The sequence below is a fragment of the Arachis hypogaea genome, chromosome 15 (genome assembly GCF_003086295.3).
Source record: "Arachis hypogaea cultivar Tifrunner chromosome 15, arahy.Tifrunner.gnm2.J5K5, whole genome shotgun sequence".
Classification (NCBI taxonomy): Eukaryota; Viridiplantae; Streptophyta; class Magnoliopsida; order Fabales; family Fabaceae; genus Arachis; species Arachis hypogaea.
The window spans coordinates 60,177,509-60,198,243 of record NC_092050.1 but is presented as its reverse complement, the minus strand read 5'-3'; the positions used below and the strand labels follow the sequence as shown (position 1 = coordinate 60,198,243).

At 37.5% G+C, this 20,735-nt stretch overlaps 1 non-coding gene across 1 annotated transcript; it reads left to right on the top strand.

Annotated features, from left to right (window-relative positions):
• The first annotated feature begins 293 nt into the window (after positions 1-293).
• Positions 294-401, top strand: LOC112753951 (small nucleolar RNA R71). Its single transcript, XR_003178310.1, has one exon. It is a non-coding gene; the product is annotated as a small nucleolar RNA R71 (small nucleolar RNA).
• Positions 402-20,735: the final 20,334 nt, after the last annotated feature.

Sequence of the window (20,735 nt, the reverse complement as noted above, 5' to 3'; positions counted from 1 at the left end):
CCATTCAGACTCTAAGAAATCATATTGACTCGCTGAGTCAATATTTTATTCTGAGCCAATATGGCATTCAGAGTATCAATTTCAAGAACTCCTTTCTTCTGAGGCGTCCCATTACCCACAGGATTCCTCTCAGAAGTGTACATGAACTGGTTATTAGCAACCATGTTAATGAGTTCTTGAGCTTCTGCAGGCATTTTCTTTAGGTGAATGGATCCACCTGCAAAATTATCCAATGACATCTTAGCTAATTCAGACAGACCATCATAGAATATATCCAGGATGGTCCATTCTGAAAGCATGTCAGAAGGACACTTTTTGGTCAGTTCCTTGTATCTCTCCCAAGCTTCATAGAGGGATTCACCTTCTTTCTGTCTGAAGGTTTGAACATCCACTCTATGCTTACTCAGCTTTTGAGGAGGAAAGAACTTGGCTAAGAAAGCCTTGACCAGCTTATCCCAAGAGTTCAGGCTATCCTTAGGTTGAGAGTCTAACCATATTCTAGCTCTATCTCTTACAGCAAACGGGAAAAGTATGAGCCTGTAGACTTCAGGATCTACTCCATTAGTCTTAACAGTGTCACATATCTGCAAGAATTCAGTTAAGAACTGAAAGGGATCTTCAGATGGAAGTCCATGAAACTTGCAGTTTTGTTGCATCAGAGAAACTAATTGAGGTTTAAGCTCAAAATTGTTTGCTCCAATGGCAGGAATGGAGATGCTTCTTCCATGTAAATTGGAATTAGGTGCAGTAAAGTCACCAAGCATCCTCCTTGCATTATTATTATTTTCGGCTGCCATCTCCTCTTCCTATTCGAAAATTCCTGTAAGGCTGTCTCTGGATTGTTGTATTTTAGCTTCTCTTAGTTTCCTTTTCAGAGTTCTTTCAGGTTCAGGATCTGCTTCAACAAGAATGCCCTTTTCCTTGTCCCTGCTCATATGAAAGAGAAGAGAACAAGAAAAGAAGAGGAATCCTCTATGTTACAGTAAAGAGGTTCCTTATTGTTAGTAGAAGAAGAAAGGGAATAAGAGTGAAGAAGAATGGATAATCCAAACACAAGGGTGAGGATAGGAGCAGAGATATGAGATGAAGAGAAGTGTTAGTAAGTAATTAAATAAATAGAAGAAGATGAGAGAGAGAAATTTTCGAAAATAATTTTTGAAAAGGAGTTGATGATTTTCGAAAATTAAAGGGGAAATAAAATTAAAATTAAAATTTAAAACAATTAATTAATTAAAAAGAATTTTTTTGAAAAAGAGGGAGGTATTTTCGAAAATTAGAGAGGGATAGTTAGTTAGGTAGTTTTGAAAGAGATAAGAAACAAACAAAAAAGTTAATTAGTTAGTTGGAACAAATTTTGAAAATCAATTTTTTTTAAAAAGATAAGAAGATAAGAAGTTAGAAAAGATATTTGAAAAAGATATGATATGAAAAGTTAGGATTAAAAAGATATGACTTTGAAAAAGATAAGATAAAAAGATATTTTTAAAAAGATATGATTGAAATTAGTTTTGAAAAAGATTTGATTTTTAAAATCACAATTAATGACTTGATTCACAAGAAATCACAAGATATGATTCTAGAACTTAAAGTTTGAATCTTTCTTAACAAGTAAGTAACATACTTGAAATTTTTGAATCAAAACATTAATTGTTGATGATATTTTCGAAAATATGATATAAAATTAAGAAAAAGATTTTTAAAAAATATTTTTAAAATTTTCGAAAATAAATAAGAAAAATGAAAAAGATATGATTTTTGAAAAAGATTTTGAAAAAGATAAGATTTTTAAATTGAAAATTTGATTTGACTCATAAGAAACAACTAAATTTTAAAAAGTTTTGAAAAAGTCAACTCAAATTTTCAAATTTATGAGAAGAAAAAGGGGAAGATATTTTTTGATTTTTGAATTTTTAATGATGAAAGAGAAAAACAAAAAAAAATGACTCACAACATAAAAATTATGAATCAAAACACATGATGCATGCAAGAACACTATGAATGTCAAGATGAACACCAAGAACACTTTGAAGATCATGATGAACATCAAGAACATATTTTTGAAAAATTTTCAAGAAAAGAAAACATGCAAGACACCAAACTTAAAGATTTTTAATTTTTAGACACTAAGAATTCAAGAATGCATATGAAAAACAAGAAAAGACACAAAACAAGAAAATATGAAGATCAAACAAGAAGACTTACCAAGAACAACTTGAAGATCATGAAGAACACTATGAATGCATGAGTTTTCGAAAATTTTTAGAAAAATAAAAAATATGCAATTGATACCAAACTTAAAAATTGACTCAAGACTCAAACAAGAAACACAAGATATTTTTTTGAATTTTTGATTTTATGATTTTTTTGTATTTTCTTTTAAATTTTTTTCGAAAAATATATAGGAAAAAGAAAATAAGAAATTCAAAATTTTTAATAAGAATCCCAGGAATCTTTCAATGTTGGCCTAAAGCTCCAATCCAAGGGTTGGGCATGGCTTAATAGCCAGCCAGCTTTAGGATATAAATCAGGCATGCAATAACAAATTTGATTAGCAACAACTAGCTTGCTCTTGTAATGATGACTTGGAAGCCTCAGTCCAAATGAATTTAGACGTGGCTTTACAGCCAGCCAGGCTTCTACATGCTTTATGAAACTCTAGAATTCATTCTTAAAAATTAAGAATAAAAATATATTTTTGAAAATATTATTATTATTTTTTTTTGAAAAGAAAACGAAAAGAAAGTTACCTAATCTGAGCAACAAGATGAACCGTCAGTTGTCCAAACTCGAACAATCCCCGGCAACGGCGCCAAAAACTGGTGCACAATACCATGGTCCAAACATAACTTCACAACTTCGCACAACTAACCAGCAAGTGCACTGGGTCGTCCAAGTAATAAAACCTTACGTGAGTAAGGGTCGATCCCACAGAGGTTGTTGGTATGAAGCAAGCTATGGTCATCTTGTTAATCTCAGTCAGGCGGATATCAAATGGTTATGGAGTTTTTGAATAATAATAATAAATAAACAGAAAATAAAGATAGAAATACTTATGTAATTCATTGGTGAGAATTTCAGACAAGCGTATAGAGATGCTTTCATTCCTCTGAATCTCTGCTTTCCTGCTGTCTTCATCCAATCAGTCTTACTCCTTTCCATGGCAAGCTTTCTGTAAGGGCATCACCGTTGTCAATGGCTACATCCCATCCTCTCTGTGAAAATGGTCCAAATGCTCTGTCACAGCATGGCTAATCATTTGGAGGTTCTCGATCATACTGGAATAGGATTTACTATCCTTTTGCATCTGTCACTACGCCCAGCACTCGCGAGTTTGAAGTTCGTCACAGCCATCCCTTCCCAGATCCTACTCGGAATACCACAGACAAGGTTTAGACTTTCCGGATCTTAGGAATGGCCATCCATGGGTTCTAACTTATACCACGAAGATACTAATAACTCGGACTTGGTCCGCTGTATTAGATATCTAAGAGATACTCATTCTAGCTTGGTTGCATGTAGAACGGAAGTGTTTGTCAGGCACGCGTTCATAAGTGAGAATGATGATGAGCGTCACATAATCATCACATTCATCATGTTCTTGGGTGCGAATGGATATCTTAGAAGCGGAATAAGTTGAATTGAATAGAAAATAGTAGTACTTTGCATTAAATCATGAGGAACAGCAGAGCTCCACACCTTAATCTATGGAGTGCAGAAACTCTACCGTTTGAAAATACATAAGTGATAATGGTCCAGGCATGGCCGAATGGCCAGCCCCCATGAAAGTCTAAGATATCATAAAACTAATCAAAGGTGATCCGAAGATGTTCCAAAGATCTTTATACAATAGTAAAAAGTCCTATTTATACTAAACTAGTTACTAGGGTTTACAGAAGTAAGTAATTGATGCATAAATCCACTTCCGGGGCCCACTTGGTGTGTGCTTGGGCTGAGCTTGAAGTTTACACGTGCAGAGGCTTCTTTTGGAGTTGAACGCCAAGTTGTAACGTGTTTTTGGCATTCAACTCTGGTTTGTGACGTGTTTCTGGCGTTTAACTCCAGACTGCAGCGTAGAACTGGTGTTCAACGCCCTTTTGCATCGTCTAAACTCGGCCAAAGTATGAACTATTATATATTTCTGGAAAGACCTGGATGTCTACTTTCCAACGCAATTGGAAGCACACCAATTTGAGTTTTGTAGCTCCAGAAAATCCACTTTGAGTGCAGGGAGGTCAGAATCCAACAGCATCAGCAGTCCTTCTTCAACCTCTGAATCTGATTTTTGCTCAAGTCCCTCAATTTCAGCCAGAAAATACCTAAAATCACAGAAAAACACACAAACTCATAGTAAAGTCCAGAAATATGAATTTAACATAAAAACTAATAAAAACATCCCTAAAAGTAACTAGATCCTACTAAAAACATACTAAAAACAATGCCAAAAAGCGTATAAATTATCCGCTCATCAATGAACCATTAGCTTGATTATACATCTCCTAGACGGCTAATCCACGACTTCGTTGAGAACTTCCTTAGACACCAGTTCAGCCGAGGTATAGGGAGATTAGAGTCTTTGTGGTAGAGGCTAGAACCAAAGGCGCAATATTCTCTGATCCGGAAGATTCAACCTTGCCTGTGGCCTTTTGAGTAGGATCACTAAGGAGAATGAACTGCAGGAGCTTCACCCTCAATCAGAATGGATCCGCACTAACCCTGGGGTTCAGATCTCGAGGAGGATTGGCAACCTCTCAAGAAAGGCATTGATCACATACAGCCTGCCATAGAAGAAATCATTCACATTTGGAGTAGACAGTAAGACTGGATTAATCCAGAAGAACATAACATCTCACAGCCTTAACCATTTTCTTATCATTGCTTTCACCATCAATTGAGTAACGTTTTCTTTATTTTACTTTCATGCGCTTTAAACAAACAAACAATTTTCTATCCGCCTGACTAAGATCTACAAGATAACCATAGCTTGCTTCAAATCACAATCCTCGTGGGATCGACCCTGACTCACTCAGGTATTACTTGGACGACCCAGTGCACTTGCTGGTTCAGTTGTGTGAAGTGTAATTCCGTGCACCAAGTTTTTGGTGCCGTTGCCGGAGATTGTTTCGAGTTTGAACAAACTAATGGATTATCTTGTTGCTTAGATTAGGTACTTTTTTTTTGTTTTGAGTCTTTTGTTCTTGTTTTCAAAAATTTTTTCAAAACCTTTTCTGTTTTGGCTATGTATTTCCTTTTGATTTTCTTACTTTGAGTCTTACCTATTTCTTGTTTTCTTTTTCCAAAAATTTTTCAAAATCTTATATTTTCTTTAGTAATCTTTATCTTTTTGTTTGAGTCTTTGTTCTTGTTCTTGTTTAAGTTTCAAATTTTCTTGCTTTCTTTTCAAAAATTTTCAAAAATAGTGTCTTATATTTGAGTCTTGTGTCAATCTTTAAGTTTGGTACCTTTTTTAGTCATCTTGAGTCTTTAAGTTTTTGTTCTTTTCTTTTCTAAAATTAGAATCTTTGATTTCAAAATTCTTAAGTTTGGTGTCTTTGAGTATTTTCCTTTAAAATTTTCGAAACTAGTGTCTTTAATTTTCAAGGTTTTTAAGTTTGGTGTCCTTTTGTGTTCTTTGTGTCCTTTGAATTTTCGAATTGTTCTTCAAGTGTTCTTCTTGGTATTCATGTTGTTCTTGTTTTTTTTTCTTGTTTTGATATTAAAATTTTTAAGTTTGGTGTCTTTTGGTATTTGTTCTCTTAATTTTCGATTTTTGTGTGTCTTAGATCTAAAAAGTTTAAGTTTGGTGTCTTTTGGTTATTTTTCTCTTTCTTCATTAATTGAAAAAATAAAAAATATCTTTTCTATCTTTATTTAAAAATTATTAATCTTATCTTATCTTAATTTCAAAAATCAAATTTCAAATCTTATCTTTTTATATCTTATCATATCTTTCTTTTAATTTGATTCTTTCTTATTTTATCTTTCCTTTAAAATTTTAAAATTCAAAATTTTTTCAAATCTTTATCTTATCTTTTGTTATATTTCATTAAATTTAAAATCCTTATTTTATCTTATCCTAAATTTGAATTTCAAAATTAAATCTTTTCAAAAATCAAATTTCTTTCAAATCTCTATCTTATCTTATTTCAATTTTAAAGTTCAAAATTTAAAATTCAATTTTCAAAACCTTTATCTTATCTTTTTTCAAATTCAATTTTCAAAATTAAATTTTAAAATTCAAAATTTAAAATTCAAATTTCAAATTTCAAAATCAAATCTTTTTCAAAATTCAAATTCAAAAATTTTTAGAATCAAATCTTTTCAAATCTTATCTTTCTAGACTCTTGGTCTTTAAAATTTCAAATTTGAATTTTAAATCTTTAAATTTTAAATTTCAAAATCTCAAATTTAAATTTCAAATCTTTTGAATTTTAAATTTCAAATCTTTAAATCTTAAATTTCAAAATTTCAAATTTAAATTTCAAATCTTTCAAGTTTTAATTCTTATCTTATCTAGTTTGACTCTTTCTTTTAAATTTTAAATTTCAAATCTTTTCTTTCTTTTCAAATTCAAATTTCAAATATTTTTGTTTGACTTTCTCTTTTTGAATTTTTAAATTTTCAAAATCAAATCTCTTATCTTTCTTTTCAAATCTTGTTAGTTAATTGTTTGTCTTTCTTTTTTGAATTTAAAAAATTTTTAAATCCCTGTCTTTCTAATTTTTTTATTTTATTTTCGAATTTTGTTTTTAATTTTTCTATTTTCTATTTATTATTTTCGAAAAAAATATTTTAATTTTAAATTCCTTTTCCCTTTTTAATTTTCAAAATCCCCCTCTTTATTCTCTTCTATTTATTCTTGGATATCTCACTGGGAGCTCCCTATACTATGACATAGAAACTCCCATTTTTTTTTGTCTCTTATTTATGTATGCAGGAACACCGAAGTCACTATGGATCAAAAGGGGAATACACAAATTGGGAGACCTCTGGGTTCCTATACATTTGACACTCCTATTAACTCAGATGACTTTAAGGTCAACCTAGACCAGATTCTACTATTACGGCAAAAGTGCCAGTTTAATGGACACCCACAGGAAGACCCCAGTAAGTTCATCTCTAACTTTCTGTAGTTTGGGAACACTGTAGAGGCCAATGGAGTGGACCCTGAAGTCCCAGACTAAAACTCTTTCTATTTTCTTTGAGTGCTCAAGCAAATGAATGGTGGCATATAGAACTCAGAGGAAGTGTGAAAACCTGGGATAAGGTTGTTAACAAATTTTTGAACAAGTTCTCTCCCTTACAGAGATTAACTAAGCTGGTAACAGATGTTCAGACCTTCAGGCAGAAGGAGAGCGAGTTTCTCTATGATGCTTGGGAGAGGTACAAGCTGATGTTCAGGAATTGCCCTCCCCATATGTTCTCACGATGGAGCAAGATAGTCAACTTCTATGAAGCCATCTCTGAGATAGCCAGGAAGACAGTAGATCACTTTGTAAATGGCTCTCTATACTTTATAGAGACACATAAAGAGGCAGATGAGCTCATTGAGATAGCAGCCAACAACCAGTACTTATACTCTTGTGAGGAGATCCTAGTTAGGGCAAAAGTTCTAGACATGGAAACTGTAGCCGCACTCCCTGCTAAAATTTATAATGCTCCTAGTGATATGAGTGGTAACCACCCCTAAGAAGACATTCACACCTACGACCAGTGGACACCTGAGCAGGTTAATATTCCTCTTACTGAGTTGTTTGAGGAGGTGCATCCCTATAGGGCCTTGACAGAAAGCTTGATGCTCTCTGGGAAGGAGACCTTAAAAGAAGGTGGAACAGTAGCCTTCACCAAGGAGGCCAAACCTCAGGAGCATGCTACTGAGGGACTTAAGGCAATTAAGGACCAGGAGGATCCTGAAAATGCCAGTGAGCACGGCCCTACAGAGGAGAAGGAATGATAATGAGTTAATTTGTTGTCGATTTAGAATTAAGAATCAATTCGTTAGTAGCATAGTCCAAACCAACAATGAATTCTCTTAATCAAATGTCAAATTCAAATTAAAATAAACCCAGAGTAATGAAACCTCGGGTCATTCTCCCTAGGATGCAACTGAAAGTGCTACGCTTTCGGTTATGGAGGCAAAACGGGGGGTTTTTTCCAAATCAAAGAACGAAAGATTGAAAGAACTAAGGAATAAAAGAACTAAGGGATGAGAAAAATTGATAATTAAAGCAATTAAAAATGAAACAAGATCAAAACTAGTGAAAATACTATAAATGCAATAAAGAGCCTTGACTTAGGAATAAGAGGATCCAAGGAATCCTATCATCGCCATAACCACAACTATGATAATTATGATGAGTCAATCTCGCCTATTTAACCCCTAACATCGAGGAGTAAGTCAAGCAAGCATAATTGACCTTAATCCATAAGTCCTAGCTCACTTACCAAACTAGTTGATAAAAAGCTAGCGTCAATGGAAACAAGAGTCAACAAACTACCCAAGAATTACCACTAAATGTCAGATATTATGACTCTAGTATCCTAGGAACTCAAATCCTAAGCCAAGGTGTGAAAACCTACTCAAAACTCATAATTGGCATTTTCACAAACACCTTGTGTGCATAAAAGTAAAACATGAAAAAGTGCAAGGAAAAATAGAAAACTATAACCAACACTCAACAATATCAACAAGAGACAAGCAATCAAGTATAAAGAAAGTATTAAATATTAAATTCATCAATCAAAACTTCAAGAAACTTAAAATTGCAATATATGAACAAAAGAACTTGAACCATAGGAAAATAAAAGTAAAGACAATGTAATTAAAGAAGAAATTGAGAGTACTTACAATTAAAGAAGCAAAATCCAAAATCAAAGGTTGCTATAAAATGCTACAATGGAGATGGAAATGAAACCCTAAGAGAGAAATTTCTACTATACTCCTACTCCTACTCCTAAAATTATGTTCTCAAACTAATGAAAACCTCCTACTAACTAATTATCCTTCATATGTGTTGATATCTCCTTCATATAGCATCCAAATTCAGCCTTCAAGCCTTCCAAAATGGGCCAAAAGCCTTTAGAAATCGCGCAGCATGTGTTTCATTAATGAAATCATGTGCAGGGTCCTGTGCGTATGCACACATGCAAATTTTCTCTTGTGCGCACGCAAGCTTTCTTGTGCGCATGCACACTTCGCTGTGTGTGCTTTTCCTTGTTTTCTTCATGTGTTTTCCCTTGTACATGCTTTCTTCCACTTTTGCCTAGCCAATCTTGCCAAAATGATCTGAAATTGATGCCAGGGCATCTTAGGCTAGTTTAACTAGCCTTTTTCTTTGTTTTTAATAAGTTTGATGTAATTTCTTGAGCTATAAGTAAGCAATTGGGTTAGAAATTCATGTTTGCCTACATTCATTCAATCATGATTAATTTGATGCAATTTTATGAGAATTATGCTATAATTACTTGTATGCTAAGAATGATGAGAATTCTCATGATTTTAGCAAGGCTTTGATGCATGTGTTGGTTGATGATAGGTTAAAGAAAGCATGAAGGAAGGTTGAAGAAGGAGCCTGGAGAAGATGAAGAAGAAGCAACGTTGGTGGCCAAGTTGGACCACCAACGTTGCCTCCAACGTTGGAAGAGAGGCAGAGCAAGTCTCTGCACAATTGGCTGATGCTCATATTGAAGGGAGCGTTGGACATCCAACGTTACCCCCAACGTGGTGATGAAAAGTTCAATTCTGGAGCTAAATGAATTTTGAGCGACGCGTACGCGTCTATGACGCGTACGAATGAAAAAGCAGAATTTCTTTATCCGCGCGCAAGCGTGAGTCACGCGCACGCATGGAATGGCAAAATTGACCATCAACGCGTACGCGTTACAAAACGAACATTGGAGGTCCAACGTTGCCTCAAACTTTGCCTCCAACGTCTGTGATGCCAAGCCCAGAATTTGGAATCAAAAAACTTAAATCCACGCATACGTGTCAGTGACGGGTACGCGTCGATAAGAAAAAGGCAACTCGCGCGTAAGCGTGGTGCACGCGTACGCGTGAATAAGCAAAATCACAAAATTCATGCTGAAGCGTGATGCACGCGTACGCGTGGGCAAGCAGAACGTTGGCCCTCCAACGTTGAGTCAAACGCCAATGACAGCAAAGTATCTGGTTTTTCTGGTTTTCTTCTGAATGGCGTTTGAGTCAACGTTGGCCATCAAACGTTGACTCCAACATGAAGCATCAGAATTCACAATTCAAATAGATCTCTTCTCAACAGCAAGGGAAACCAATTGGAGCCACTTCAACCCAATTCCATCAAGGCTAAAAGCCCAATTCAAAGATTGAAGATCAATGGAAGAAAGTGTATAAATAGCTTAAAATTTAAGTTAGAGAGAACCCTTTTTTCCTTCATTGTTATTTTACTACACTTTTGAATTTACGGTTAAATTTGAATTTCAGAATGTATCTTTCAATTCGAATTTCCATTTTGAGAGCTATGAACAACTAAACCCCTTTCATTGGGTTAGGGAGCTCTGTGTAATTCAATGGATCAATATTAGTTTTCATTCATCTTTTTCTTTCTTTTCTCTTGATTTTGCTAGAAAGCTTTCGGTCTTCATCCAATTGGATAGTTATCTTGAGAAAGAAGCTATTCATAATTGGATCTCCTCAGAACCTTGGAAGAGGAATGAAGAGATCATGCTAGAAATGCTTTCTCACATTGGATTAGATTGGGGTTTGGATGGATATAGTGACATGTAATCCTACCAACACTTTGATCTATGAATTTGTGCGGAATAATCAATGACCAAACTTCATCTCTTCCCATGAACAGTTAAATCAAGGAATTTGGCAATTGTTCATGCTTAAAGAGATTGGTGAGCCAAGGAATTGGGATCCAATCACCTAAGATTGCCAAGGAGATCAATGAATGCAATGATTGCGGAAGAGTTGAAAATGAATTTGATCCGGAGAATTATACATCTCCTGAACCCAATGATCCCCCATCTCTGATCTACTGATTCTATTTACTTTCTGCTCTTTAATTTCATGCTAATTCCCCATTCCCATTACTTTCCAGCAATTTAAGATTTTGTCATTTAATTTCTTGCAATTTAATTTCTGCCATTTAATTTCTTACAATTTAAGTTTTCCCCCAAATTTACTTTCTGCAATTCTCAACCAAATCTGATTTCGCTCAACTAGCACAATTCACCAATTAACATTGATCAATCTACCAATCCCTGTGGGATTCGACCTTACTCTACAATGAGTTTTTACTTGACGACAATCCGGTGCACTTGCTGGAGGAAAATTGTTGAGAGACAGTTTCCAAGTGAATCAAGTTTATGGCGCCATTGCTAGGGATTTATTTTGTATTGACAATTATTAAATTAGAGGATAACTAGATTGAGCACTTTTCTTTTCTTTTAATTAATTGAATTTTAATTTCAGTGGTTTATTTTTGTTCTCTGCAAATTTTAGTTATTTTTCTTTAATTTTACCTTACTTCTCTACTTGCCAGCAAGCTAACCCACTAACCATTTGATAAATTGCTCTAACCAAGCTATTTATACTCTATTTTAGTGGACTCTGCAGTTGCTACTTCTTGTACTTGTTCATTATATGACAGGTAGAAGAGAGGCCTCAACCTCATTTGATAGTGAACCGGAAAGAACCTTCCTGAGATTAAGGAGGGCAGCAAGAGGAAAGAGAGATGTTGGTGCAGAAGAAGAGGAGGAATATTTGGATATAACAATGGAGGATGATATGGAAAACCATCATGAAGGAGAGGTGAACAATCATGGCAGAAGAGGTGCAGCTAACCCTGCTGGATAAGAGAGGAGAGTTTTAGGCTCATACATCAATCCAAACCCAGAAAACTGTGGTAGCAGCATTCAAAAGCCAACTATCCATGCTAATAACTTCGAATTGAAGCCTCATCTCATAACTCTTGTGAAAAACAACTATTCTTATGGAGGGAGTGACAGGCTCCCAAGGGTGTATTGGTAAAGATTTTCTCCAATAAAACCACGTTGCAAGTATAGCTCTACCAACAACAATCTTCGGGGGTCAAATTTAGAGAGGGATTTGGTTGTCACAAGTTCATCCCCAATAGAAATAACCGAAGTATTCAAACCTCGGGTCGTCTCACAAGGAATGGGCAAACATGTGTTTCAACATTGGTTAGAAATCCGGGGTTGTGAGTTATGAGCATGAAAATAAATGGGAATCTTAACAAGCAAGTAATCTTAAATTGCAACAAACTAATTCAACTATCTAAGCAAAACATGAGCAATTCCAATGAACAAGCAACATTCCACTTAATTCTATTATAAACCAAGCAAGTAACTGTAACTAAAGCAAATAATTTGGGAAAATTGGTTTTCAAATATGAATAATAAAAGCAACTCTTAGCTAGGCATGGGAATTGAGGTCACGATCCTTGTCTAACAACCGTATCTTGATATGAGGAACCAAGCTCATTAAGTCTGCCCTCAAAGTCTTAAGTACGTGATATCTACTCCTAGACTTGAAGTACGTCAAATGGCTTTGATCACATCAACCCATAAGTCCTAACCTACCTACTAATTGGATTAGTAGTGGGTTGGCGTCAATGAGTATCAAATTGACCACCAAGGGCTCCCAAATCATCAAATTCATTAGACCCAATGACTCAAGTTTACCCAATTCCCTTGACCTAGGCCAAGAGTAAAGAAGACTACTCCATAATCAAAGTAAACAATTCATTGAACACTTGGTAAGCATTAACAAAAGACATGTTCAAAATAGCAATTAAATTGAAATCTACAAGTACCCACTAACAATTATCAACATAAAATCATCCAAACAACAAGATTAAACATAGAAATCATCAATGTAACATCAACAAGTCAAGATTCACAACATTCATGAAATGGGTATAAAATGACAATTGACAAGAATTCATAAAATTATCACTAGATATAAGCAAAATTGTAACAAGGAATTCAAATTGAACAATTAAAACTAGTAATTAACAAGATCCAATTCATAAATCAACAAGGGAAGATCAAATTAAAACTAGATCTAGAGAGGAACAAGGGTTTCTCTCTCTAGAATAACCAAAGAACCAAAAACTAGCTAAAATTATGTCTTAGTGTAAAAATGATTGATCCCCCCTTTCCCCCTAGCATCCTTGCGTCTTTTCCATGTAGAAACAGCTTGAAATTGGGCCTGATGAGCCTCAAAAATCACCAGGCACGATTTCCTTTAATGAGGTCATGTGCAGCTTCCCACGCATGCGCGCCATGCGTGCGTGCGCGTGCGCGTCGATAGGAATCTTCTGATCCGCGCGGATGCGTCCATCCTTGCGCGCCGCTTCCAGCCAATCCCATCCACGCGTCCGCGTGGAGTGCGCGGGCGCGCCGATGTTGCTTTTTCCAAGATTTCAATTCTTCATGTTCCTCCCTCTTTGTACATGCTTTCTCCCTCCTAAGTCATTCCTACCCTATAATTCCTGAAATTACTCAACAAATACATCACGGCATCGAATGGCAATAGAAGAGGATTAAAATATGGCAATTTTAAGGCAAAATAAGTATGTTTTCCATCATGGAGCAATATTGGGAAGTGAACACAAAACCATGCATTTCTTGCGAATAAGTGTGAGAAATATTGATAAAATCCCCTAAAATAAGCACAAGATAAACCACAAAATCGGGGTTCATCAAATCTCCCCACACTTAAACCAAGCATGTCCTCATGCTTAAAATAAAAAGACCAAAGATCATGATGGGAAAGGGTTTATGAAATGCAAACTACCTAAATGGATGCATGCAATTAATGTAAAATCATCTACCTACTTGGTTAAGAGTAAATCTATCCTCCAAGAATACATGTGAGCATATAGGGCAAAAATAGTATGTGATTCATGAATCCTACCAAATTAAACATCACCATGGAATGCATATGACTTGTTAAACGAACGCTTGTGAAAGCCGGGAACAGTCATTGAGCATCGAACCCTCACCGGAAGTGTATCCGCTCTATTCGCTCAAGTGTATAGGGTTCGTCACTCAATCTTCTCCTAATCATGCTTTCCAAGATTTGTCTTTCATCTAACAATCGACAATTACTTAATGCATGCTTACAAGTGTCATGAGGTCTTATTCATGGGTTGTAACGGGGCTAGGGTGAAGGTAAGGATGTATATAGCCACGTGGGCTTAAAATTTGAGTCCTTGATCAACCTAAGATCCACTAGACACATAGAACAACCTATACAACTACAATATATTACCTAGCCACCCTTGAGTTTTACTCTTTTTGCATACTCATGTGTTCTTTTCAATTCACACCCATATGCATTGTTTTTGTTACTTTATCTTGGGGCATCTTTGTCCCCTTTCATTGCTTTCTCTCTTTTATTATTATATTTTTTTTATTATCCCCTTTTTCTTGGGGTTTCTTTGTGAACAAAAGTTTCACTGCATACAGTTTCGTCATTCAACACATGAGTATGTTCCCAAATACTAGAATTTTTCAATTGCACTATAATTACACACCTATATATCTACCCGAATTTCCCAAGTATACCCTCCTATTTGAATGACACACATCCTAACTTACCTAAGCTAATCAAGGATTCAAATTTAGGGACATTCATGGTTTTTCACTTCGGGTTGTTTATGTGCTCTATTTAAGAACAAAAGGGTTTACCATGGGCTCAAAATTGGTTAGCAACGGTAGATAAAAGGGTTAAGGCCATTTGGGAAAAGTGACTATTGAAATGATGGCCTCAATCATGTAAATGCATTCATACACCAAGCAATGGACATATAGAATCAGACAAAGCAAGGATCACAATCATAGAGAGAGATATGCACACAAGAGATGTAACCATGCAATAGGCTCAAAACTTTCATGCTTGTGTTCTTAGCTTAATCACTATGTTCCAAAATACATTTTTAAAGCAAGTTTACTGCAAAATTTTTTTTTTTCAGAATTTTGGTAGGTCACCCAGGACACAGTTTCTTGAAAAGGAAGTTATTGTTTTGACCAAGTAACTCTATAGAAACTAACTATCATGCAAGGGTATCTACAAGCAAAACTAACTACACATGCAATATACTAACTTCTAAGCAAAAGATAAATCCATGGGTATTGAGGGGAAGAGAATGTTACCCATGGAGATCGGTCAAACGACCTCCCCACACTTTAGAAATTAGCACGGTCCTTCGTGCTACGAATAATACACAAGGGATGGTCGGGACCGGAACCTTCACTATCCCCATCATCAGAGCTCCCATCACTTGGGTTTGAGGTGGATGTGAACATTTCAGGTTCCTCCATGCTAGGGGTAACACAACGCAGAAGCTTCTTGATGTAAGTGTACCGGCGGTGGTTACGCCGCTTATATCTATCAAGCTTCCAGTGAAGATCTTCTATCCTTTGATGTGTGGATCTCAGTGGTGGTGATGATGAGCTAGAAGGAAAAAGAAGTGGCGGGGCCATGTCGAGGCTTGGTTTGCTCATGGGAAGGTGTAGGTATTTCCCGCTTGGGACCACATCGCCCTTAGCCAGAACTATGATCTTTTTGTCCTTGGCTTCCCAAGAAACACCCGCAGCAACAACTAAGTCATACACCAATGCTAAAAAATGGCAAATTACCCCGGTCGTGAACTTGACTCATCGCTTGCCTGACAAGAAGCAGAATATTCACCGGCTTCTCCTTGAGAACACACCAAACAAGCAAGGCGAGGTCTGCCATGAGGGACGACTTGTGGGTGCTAGGTAGCACGTAGTGGGATAGGATCTGGTCCCAAGCTCTAGCTTCCACAGTGAGGAAGCGAGCGTCAATGCTCTTGGGCCTCATCCGGAGTCGACCTTGGGTCCAAAATGTCCCTGGCTCAGCAATGACTCGGAGAATCGAGTCCCAATCGAATCCATACTTCTCTCGCTGACGTAAGACTTCTTGGTAGCCATCCATGTCACTTGGCACTGGTAGGATATTAAGCACTTACTGAATAGCCTCTTCTGAAACTGAGACTTGCTTTCGGCGCATGTATACCGATTGAAGAGAGGGAAGATGGTAGTTATTGTAGAATTCTTCCACCCAAGAGAGGTTGATTTCCCTTGGTTTCCTCAAAAGAAACTCCCATCCTCGCTGTTCAATGCGGGGAAAAATATAAGGAGCGACCTTGTCCGGCGGAGCGAGTAGATGCTCAGGATGATAGTTCCTTACAGCTATGGAGGGGAACATAAGTTCACAAAAGCGGTCGGGGAACCTTGAGGAATCTTTTGCCGGTTTGCCCTTTTCATTCTCATCAAAAGGAGCGGGTGTCTTCCCTTTCTTAGATAGGGGTTTGGCTCCTAATGAAGAGCGCGCCTTAGAATTTGACTTTTGGGGTGCCCTTTTTGCGGCCGGTTTCTTCGAAGCTATCTCCTTGCCTTTCTTGGTGGCCATCCTGAAAAGGAAGAGAAGGAAGGAAAACATTAAACCCAAGAATCAATTTTAAAAAAAACATGCAAGTGACTTGTGGTGCTCATGATGAATGTAAAAGCAAGGGTCACAACACTTGGCATAGGATGCAAGAGGAAGTAAAGCATGCAATGGCATGAGAAGAGTAGTCTCAAGCATCCATAATAAAGAGAAAGTCATGTTCAATTAATATCTAATTGGCAAGTATAAACTTTAAGCACACAAATTAGACTCAATGCATTTAAGAGAAAGTAAGTGAATGAGGAGGGAGCACCAATTTGAAAAATATATGACTAAAATGAACCAAAATGGTATATGTACATTTCTTCGAACACTTGGCGTGCAATAATCAAGCAATGAGCAATTGTGAGATACTAAACCAATTCAAAGCCCAAAATGGAACATCAATCATCACATAAACATCACACAATGGGAAAGATAAGAAAAAGAATGACAAAAGATCTATTAATGCAAATTAAGCTCAAATTCAACATCCATGGAGAAATAAGGAAAAAGGAAAGGTAAGCAAACAAAAAGTAAGAAACATCATCATGCAAGTAAAAGGGAAACTAAGTAAAGCAATAAGAAGCATCTAACGAGAGGAAATAATGCAAGAGAAAATAAAGAAGAGAAGTAGAAGAAGTGAAACCTTGAAAAGTATGAGGTAACAAGGTTGAATCTTCTTTTGTGAAGATGAGAAAGAAAATGGGAGAGGTGTAGTGCCACCGGAAAAAGTTGGTTGTCGCCGGTGAGTGGCCGGAGACAGTGGTGGTGGGGTAGGGAAGAAGAAGAGGAGAATGGAGATGATGGAGGGATAAGGAAAAGAAACTAAGAAAGCAAAGGGTTTGAGAGAAATAAAAATAGGGCAAGGCGCGAAGTATAAAACTGACTCGCGCAACCGGCACGCACGAGCAAGGTGCGCTGGCACGTCGGTGAGGATGCTAGCAGGGGACGCGTGCGTGTCAGTGGCGTGCGTGCGCGAGGGGAGTGTGCCTCAGGCATAGAAGTGGCACAAAGTTGGCTCAAGTCTCTGGTTTTTGTACCAGAGTGAATCAGTGAGGCAGGCTTGCGGACGCGCACCTTGCGCGAACGCGTGCTTGAGGTATTCCGCAACTGGCGCGGACGCACACAATGCGCGGATGCGTCAGTTTTGGTACAAGGTTGGCCCAATTGTGGCACAACTCTCTGGTTTTTGTACCAGAGAGTCCACATATCTCCATCGGCGCGCGCGCGCACCGTTCGCTGGCGCGTCGATGGTTGAATTGCAAGGGTGCGCGTAGGCGGCATGTACGCGGACGCGTGGGTGCCTGGCGCGAGTTAGGCACGAAGTGGGCATGACTCTCGGGTTTGTGGCCCTAGAGTGGAATTTCGCTACCGGCGCGCGCGCACTGTGCGCTGGCGTGTCAGTGCCCTTCTTCAAAGAAAAATTTTTGTTTTCTTTATCTTTTTCACATCCTATCTACATGAACATTCTACCTATCCAACAAAATCAGCAAAGCTAGCATTCCTATGCACTCAATCAATCATCAAAAGATCACAAAATTCACAAGAAACTAAAGATACGAATAAGATGGTATAAACAAGGAAGATCTTACCACGGTGGAGTGCCTCCCACCAAGCACTTTTCTTTAACGTCCTTAAGTTGGACGGTCCTTTTCTTAAGCTTCCTCTCTCCTTGGTGCATCCTCTAATATGTACACCTCTAGCTCTCTTGGGGGCTTGCAACCATGATACTTCTTCACTCTATGTCCATTCACTTTGAAAGTTGCTTCACTCTTGGGATCAAACAATTCCACTACTCCGTAGGGCTTCATCTCCTTCACCTTGAAAGGTCCTTCCCATCTAGAACGGAGCTTTCCAGGCATAAATCGGAGCCTTGAGTTGTAGAGGAGGACCTCATCACCTTCTTGAAAGTCCTTCTTCCGGATGTGATGGTCATGAAATGCCTTAGTCTTTTCCTTGTAAATTTGGGCGTTCTCATATGACTCGTTCCTCAAACACTCAAGCTCTTCTAGTTGTAACTTCCTAGCTTCACCTGCCTTGGCTAAATCCATGTTGTACTGCTTTACTGCCCAATAGGCTCGATGCTCAATCTCCACCGGAAGGTGGCACGCCTTACCGTAGACGATCTGGAAAGGACTCATCCCTATCAGAGTCTTGTAGGCTGTTCTATACGCCCATAGTGCATCTCCTAACCGGAGGCTCCAATCCTTTCTTTGTGGATTGACCACTTTCTCCAAGATTCTCTTGATTTTCCAGTTGGACACTATCGCTTGTCCATTTGTTTGCGGATGATAAGCAGTAGCAACCTTATGCGACACTCCATAGCGCATGAGCAATGCTTCTACCTTCCTGTTACAAAATTGGGATCGTTGGTCGCTCACGATTGCTCGTGGCAACCCATAACAGCATACAATGTGATTCCTAATGAAAGAAACAACGGCATTGGTGTCGTCAAGGTGGGTAGGTACGGCCTCTACCCACTTTGACACGTAGTCAACCGCTAACAGAATATACAGATACCCACTAGAGTTGGGAAACGGTCCCATAAAGTCAATGCCCCATACATCAAATATCTCACAGAACAACATAGGTTGCTGAGGCATTTCATCCCTTTGGGATGCGTTTCCTGACTATTGACACTGATGGCAAGACACACATAACCGGTTAGCATCCTTGAATATGGTTGGCCACCAGAATCCACAATCCAACACTATTTTAGCGGTCCTTTGTGGGCCAAAGTGGCCACCACATTCGGATGAATGACAAGCTTCAAGAATTGGTTGGAATTCAGACTCTGGGACACATCTTCGAATTACTTGGTCTACGCCCCTCTCCCACAAGTGAGGGTCATCCCAAATATAGTATTTGGAATCACTCCTCAACTCGTCCCTTTGGTTTTTTGAAAAGTTGGGAGGGACGATTCTTGCAACCAAGTAGTTCGCCATTCGGGCAAACCAAGGAAAGCTATTCGACACAGTGACGTTAGGATTTTTGCCAGTAAAGAAGTTCATAAAAATAGTCGCATTGTAGATATAGTCTCTAAACCAACAAAAATCCCTTCGTGCAAACGTTTTGGTTGTCACAAGTAACAAACCCCTTTTAAAATTGATAACCGAGTATTTAAACCTCGGGTCGTCTTCTCAAGGAACTGCAGGGAAGTATGTTCTTATTATTGGTTATGGAGGTTGTAAAATCGGGGTTGAGAGTGAAGAGTAGATATGACAAATAATTTAAATGGCAATTAAAATAAATAAATACTGTAAAGAAAACTTTTGGCAAGGTAAGAGAAATTGGAAGTCCAACTTAGTTATTCCTCTCAACAATAGTGAAAGTTGAATCTTAATTCCACTTAGTTAACCTTTACTAAAGTAAAGGAAAGTCAAGGGACTAATTAGTTTGACCTTCGAATCCTATTTATTTCCTAAGAAAAAGTTGGGATTATTGAAGTTCAGTTCAATTAGCAAGATAACGATTATCAATTATGTTGAGTTTAATAATGTTGAGTTACTGATATCTTAACCAAGACCAAAAAGGGAAAAAATAAAATTGTTGGAATAAAAATGTCCTTAGATGGGAAGCAATAATAACTTAAATTAAAGAGAACAATAATAAATTGAAATACCTCAAATAATCATTAATTCAAATAATAATCTGTAACATGGAATAATTCATAAGCCAATTGGGCAACATCTGTAGATACAAATAAAAGCATTAATAAAATTAGCATAGAAACATAAATTAAAGTAAATATTAAACCTGGATCGAGAGTCACTCTTAAAAACTAAGAGAAGTTCTAAATCCTAATCCTAAGAGAGAGAGGAGAGAATCTCCCTCTCAAAACTAAATCTAAATCATGGAAAGTAATAAAAATACGAGCTCTCTTTTGAATGGATGCATTCCCCCACTTTATAGCCTCTAGTCTGTGTGTTCTGTACCTGGATCTGGGCCAAAAGGGCTTCAAAAATCGCTGGGGGCATATTCTGTAAATTCTGATACGTGGCCTCTATCATGCGGTCGCGTCAGTCACGCGTCCGCATCGAATGCGCTATGCTCAAGTCGCGCGGCCGTGTCAGTCATGCGGCCGCGTCGCTGCTTCTTTGCTCCTGGCACGCGATCGCGTCGTCCATGTGATCGCGTGGATGCCAGTTTCTTCAAAACTCCGTTTCGCACTTTCCTTCCATTTTTGTACGTTTCCTTTTCCATCCTTTAAGTCATTCTGTCTTAGAAAATCTGAAACTACTCAACACACTAATCACGGTATCGAATGGAAATA